Raw genomic sequence first — 6,000 nt, forward strand, 5'->3', positions numbered from 1 at the left:
ACTGACACACACAATGCACGTGGTGTTAAAGTTATGATGCTGACAGAGACACAGCTATCTTCCCAGCTGCGTGAGAGAAAAAGCCACAACTGGAGTAATACAAAGAAAATGTTGTCTCCACTGATGTGTGTTTTAGATGGTTCGATTTTTACGCTATGTATTCGTCAAACCATGGAAAATACTTGTGTCTGACCTAGTTTCAATTACGGGCACAGAAAGGAGACATGACACCACATGAGGAAAATTTAAAGTGAACACGTGCAACACAAAAAATGTCTATAGCACATAAATAAGCTCCGTAAGCAGAACTATGTGCCAAGGATTTGAAATTTTGGATACGGGGAAGTAATGTCCCCATAACATCAAGATTTGTAATAGATGTCACCACACAAGCCTGATTTTTTTTTTTTCTTTCACCAAACAGTACAAGCCTCAACACGCTAAGTAATTGTCGGTGATGGACAACCAGGAAGGACACATGAGAAAAAAGGGATACAGTATATCATAAATAGGGCAGAAACTGAAATACTGAATACAATAATTACAAACACAGCAAAGAACCGTGACAGTACATATAAAAGTAAACATATAAAACGGAAAATTATACAGGGGGCATCTAATGCTTATGCAAGAGTATGTTTAAAATACGTACATATACATATGTATGTATACAGACAGACAAATGCTTTATTTACAGATTTTAGATTATTTACCATTAAGTACTAGCCCCAACACCCTGGGAAACGTTGTGACTGAAGGCCAAGCAGGAAGGGTACATGAGAGCCAAGGGATTCAGTGACGCATGCATGGGGCAAATATGATCGTATTAGGTACAATTAAACAGTAGGGAAACAGTGCTACACAAAAAAGTAATCAAATGTAGCAGTGGAACATAGCATAGAACACAAATTCTTATGCAAAAATATATGCACATATATGCACATACACACGCATGTGTACTGATACAGAGAGATACACTCACATACTTTATATACGAGTTTATATGCACACACCACACACACACACACACACACACACACACACACACACACACGGCCATATACATACTTCTTTTTTTTTTGGTTCTTTATTTACCACTCAGTACAAGCCCCAACAGTCTGGGCAACACTGTCCCTGAAGGCCAAGCAGGGAGGGGTGCATGAGGAAAACAAAATCGGTATCACAGGGCATAGATGGTACAGAAGGAATTATCATTACAAGCACAATGATGATCAAAGACATACAGTGATACATACATGGTACAAAGTTGGCACAGTAATTATCATTACATGTTTTGATATGAGTGAGGTGGTACATAGATACACACGTAGGCCTATGTACATACATATGCAGAGAGAGGCACACATACATATACGTATATATCTATACATATATGTATATATTCATGCACATGTAGCAAGACATACTGCATGTACAGGATAGGTACGTATGTATTAAGATATGGGTATGCGTACAGGCGTGCATACATATACATATGCAACATGCACCTACAGTATATATATATATATATATATATATATATATATATATATATATATATATATATATATATATATATATATATATATATATATATATATATATATACCCTAAGTATGTACATATAGCCTACATAGTCACATACTGTACACAGGTGAGTAGATAGAGAGAAAGAGAGAGAGAGGAAAAAAAAAAAACACGATATGCATTGTAAAATTACCTCTTGATTCAAAATCCCAGCACTAGGACACTACACGCACTTGCACCAGATGTGTGGACGTGTGCGTGGACAACACACAGACACACACACCTAAATGTCCGATCGTTGTCCTACGAGTAGTGCCACTAGAGCATTACAATGAAAGGAAGTCGGGATGAAGGGTGACAATGTCTTCGAGTACATCAAGATGTGTGATGAAGTAGGTACACAAAGCAGAACAAGAGTCCACGGGGTCTGAAGGGGGCAATAACTAGGCAGTTAACGATATGATGTGATAATGCTTCATCCATTGGATTGTGACAGAGTTTACATGGCCTGTTGGCGGTCGGTCGTCCGATGATTTCCCCTGGGGAGCGATACCCCAGGCGAATGCGGGCGACGGCCACATCACAGCGGCGGGTGTGGGTGAGGTGCTTGCCATACATACTTAAGAGGAAAATTCATTAGTTACTGCAATAATAAAGAAAAGAAAACGAATTCCCCAAAATCAGGAACAGAAAATGATATCGGCTTTAGGAATAACTCTTCTCGGTTGTGTGGGACTCGAGCTCTGAGTCTCTGCCCTGCCCTGGGCGAGAGTGGACGTGTGTGTGTGTGTGTGTGTGTGTGTGTGTGTGTGTGTGTGTGTGTGTGTGTGTGTGTGTGTGTGTGCGTGCCAGCCGTGGCAGAAGTCTTACGAGTGTAGTGTTGACTCTCTCCTCCTCGTCGTGCAGTACGTGCTGAACCACGCAATCTTCAGTGTGACCAGCCTATTCTTGGCACTACTCTTGGTGCCATGCTTGGTGCCACGCCCAGCAGTGCAAGCCTCACCTACCACCCGCCGTCGCACACTTTCCCGCTGACACAGGGTCGGATTTGTTCACGGACTCGTGCACAACTAACTCTACCTTATCAGTCACTGCTTCTGGTGTTGCTGCTGACGTGAATGACGCACCAAGCACCTCTAAACAAATCCGACTTAATGATGATGATGGCCCTCAGGATGGTGCTTCTAGCTCCCTGGTGGGGAAACGTGTTGTTAACGACCCTGCCCCCCTGCCGCCCAGTGCCAGCCACCCGTAAAGAACCCATGCCATTACTTCTCGCCTCTCCAGCCCCAACAGATACAAAGGCCTATTCATTCCTCCTGTATCCATGACCTTCTCCCCGGCCCCACGGAATCAGTTTGCCATACTAGTCTTCCCTTAAAGTTGCTCCCCTGTAGTCCGTGCATGGCGCCGCCGTGCCTCTGAACATCCCCTCGTCACTCAGCACCCTCATGGAGCTGTTCGCCTGATTTCTCCTGCCCCTCCAAACATATACGTCGACAGGAACTATCCTGTCATCATCGCCACCTTAACTACCAAGGGACTGTTTGGGGTCAATTTTTAGCTTTGTGATGCATTACGTCGCTCACAAAGTTCCCTGAATATCTCGTCAAGCGTGTAGTTCCTTATTGTCCCGTCACTGTCCTAAATGACTTGTGGGTGTAAAGCAGGCTTGTTGCCTGTTTATCATCCAGGGTGACCCCATCAGTCGTACTACTGTGATTTGGGAGGGGTCGGATTCTGTCCCCGACGGGTAGGCTACAATTACGACCCACTGCTGCTGCTCTGCACCTTCGAAGAAGCAATGGCAGAATCTCGCCACACATGTGCTCGCAATATTATGACACCGGCCACATCTCTTACAACTGTCGGTCTGGAGAGCAGTATAGGGTGTGCAGTGACCCTCATTCAACCAAGTTCTGCCCTCCCGGCCCACTACTACCGTTAAAGCCAAGTGGCAACCAACGTCTGTACAAGAACGATAGGGCAGCGCAAAAATAAGGTTAGGGACCCTGCCGTATGTGAACACATCAGTGCCTGCACAAACAACCAGGATCAACAACCCTGGACTAATGCAATGTTGGAGTGTTCGGCAACCTGAATAAAACATTATTTGATCTAGTAATACATTCAAGTACACCCTCCAACATTTTCTCCCGTTACAGCCAGAGTTGTCAATCCTATCTCTCCGTAAGCGCGAACCCTGTATAAGTAGACTCAGTTTCAAGCCACCAGCGGTGAGGGGAAAAGGAAAGTTGATGGAATTTTAGGCTAATGCAGGGGATAGAAGACAAGGAGGATGAGGGGGTTTGGTGTTTGAGGAGAGTAAATAGAACAGTCAGGCAGGAGTAACGAAGAACTTAGATACATCAAAATATTAAATACACCTAGCAAACGTAAGAAAAAATAAATAAAGTATAACGTAATGTCACGTTTTATTTTACTATATTACGACGAAACAGCTTCATTCAGCAAAAGATAAACTGTATTTACATACGCACGCACACCAACACACACACATACACACGTATGCACGCACGCATGGGAGCACGCACGAACGCATGCACGCGCGCGCGCGCGCGCACACACACACGCACACGCACACACACACACACACACACACACACACACACACACACACACACACACACACACACACAAACATTCACATACGCACATGCACAAACATACATAGCCAGCCAGCCAGCCAGACGGACAGACAGAGACAGACAGACAGACAGACACAGACAGACAGACAGACAGACAGACAGACACACACACACACACACACACACACACACACACACACACACACACACACACACACACACATATGCACATGCAGAGATACACACACACACACACACATATGCACATGCAGAGATACACGCACGCACACGCAAAACCATACACTGCTCACCTGTGCACTGGCGCCACACTTCTAAGCAAGAGAAGATGTTTATATAAATGATTATTGTATCCTTTGAACCAACGTATCTTCAGGAACACTAATGCACGATTATTTGCAGTGAAATAATTCCCAGAAGGTTCTTTCTTATATAACATCCAAAATGAGCTATGACGACGCCATTGCTCTTCGTATAACAGTTTCAGTCAAGCAGATCCCTCCCCCCCCCCAGGGGGTTCAACTTGATGCAGTAGCGGGGCATGAAACGTGGCTGGATGTGCCACCTTCTCTGAAGGCCTGCCTACCTTTGTAGGGTTCGGCATTTGTTGGCCTCGTGGACCAGGCACCCCTCCCCTCTCCCTATATCACTGGCAGAGGAGGCCTACTGGTGTTGTTGCTCCTCCCTGCCCTTTTTCATCTTGGGCGTTTTTTTTTTTTTTTCCTCCCCACATGTTTGCCCTGTGTGGCGTCTCGCAGTGCTTGGAAACGGGAGTCAGGGGAGTTGAGCGATGCTGTACGACTCACCCTGCAGCTAGCGACACACATCTTTGGTCCTGTATTCTAGCTAAATGGCCGGCCTGGTTGAGCCTGACTAGGTCAATCATCTGGTCACTTGTTGGCTAGGGTAAAGTGGGCACGGGGGAGGGGGAGCTGGTGGCTCCTATCGTCCTAGACTCACCCTTGTCTGGTTCCCCGGTAGTAACCTGCGTGTACTCTCTATCTCTGGGGTCACCAGCGTTGTTATCCCTGGCATATGACCTCCAATTGTTGGGCTCTTTGGTGGGTGAAGTTGCTGTTTGTTGTATATGACAACGTTAATTATTATATCTGTTGACGAGTCTGCATCTGTCCCTGGCTGTTCCGACACTCTAAATCTTATTGCCATTCTGGAGCCTTATTAAGCCTCTGGAAACTGTCCTCGTTTGCCCCAACGTTCGGCTGGGATTGGGAGGCGTTCCCATCAGGCTGGTGCGCCTTTGAGGTCAGTCTTGGATGAACCGGTACCTGTTTCATATGCAAAATATCTAGTCCCGAAATCGGTTGGTCAATATTAAATATTAATATTTTTGATTTGCACCATGGAATTGTTTATGCTTGTGGTCGGGAACCTAAAATTTTATTCCAGTGAGATCAAAGCATCTTTGCTGAAGTGTCCCTCCAGTGGAAGAGCTCCTGCTTACAGGCCCTGACTTCTGTTTCAGGTGACCATGTATCTTGTGTTATTCATGTTACATTTAACCAGTGTAAGGGAGTCAATTTTTCCCGCGACCTTCTCCTGTAACCAGAGGCACAGTTGTTGGAGGAACTGCAATCTTCTGGAGTGGATGAGTGTTGAGAATCTGCAGAAGAAAATAGACGGTGTTCTGACCCAAACTCCGACCTTGTTCCCGACATTTGACAGGTTAATGTTGTCTACTTCTGTGAAACTTACTTGGCAATCATCTCCTGTGAAGCCAAATGTGCCGACCCTAAAACGATGTTTCCACTGTCAAGAGTATGGACATATTACCAGTCTGGCGTCCCGGAAGGCACTAAGCGATATCTAAAGGCCTCTTACCTCTCAA

This window comes from Coenobita brevimanus, chromosome 95 (assembly GCF_032717465.1).
Source record: "Coenobita brevimanus isolate Jiangsu-jjx chromosome 95, ASM3271746v2, whole genome shotgun sequence".
Lineage (NCBI taxonomy): Eukaryota > Metazoa > Arthropoda > Malacostraca > Decapoda > Coenobitidae > Coenobita > Coenobita brevimanus.